This window comes from Plasmopara halstedii (assembly GCF_900000015.1).
Source record: "Plasmopara halstedii genome assembly, contig: Scaffold_323, whole genome shotgun sequence".
Taxonomy (NCBI): Eukaryota; Oomycota; class Peronosporomycetes; order Peronosporales; family Peronosporaceae; genus Plasmopara; species Plasmopara halstedii.
The window spans coordinates 180,262-180,714 of NW_020187244.1; positions in this window are offsets into that span (position 1 = coordinate 180,262).

Genomic DNA, 453 nt, shown 5'->3' on the forward strand with positions numbered 1-453 from the left:
TTTTTACTAGATTTGGGAATTTCACTTGCTTCACCTTTGATAACTTCAGGAGGACCTTTAGGACCTTTCAGCAGCTTTTTTGTGCATTTGATCATACTCATACTCGCGACTCTTCCCCATTACTTGCTGAAATAAATTTGCAAGTGAATCAGTGCTCGCATCGTCTAACGATTCGCGTTGAATCAGTGCTTTTAGCTTCTTGCCTTGAACGAAGTCGCTTTTCGCCATTGCATTATAATAGCGATCGTATGCCTTTTGCTTTGTCTGATTATCGGAGAAAAAGCCACTACATGATTGGTTTCGTTTAGATGACGTATATTGAAGATGATTAAAAAAATTGGCTAATAAGAATTACATTCGATTCTTAGTTCTGAACAGGGCCTTGGGAGACTGTGCCCATAGCCGTATCAACGGTTGCAACGACTTCACGCAATACATGGTAATAAATCGTAA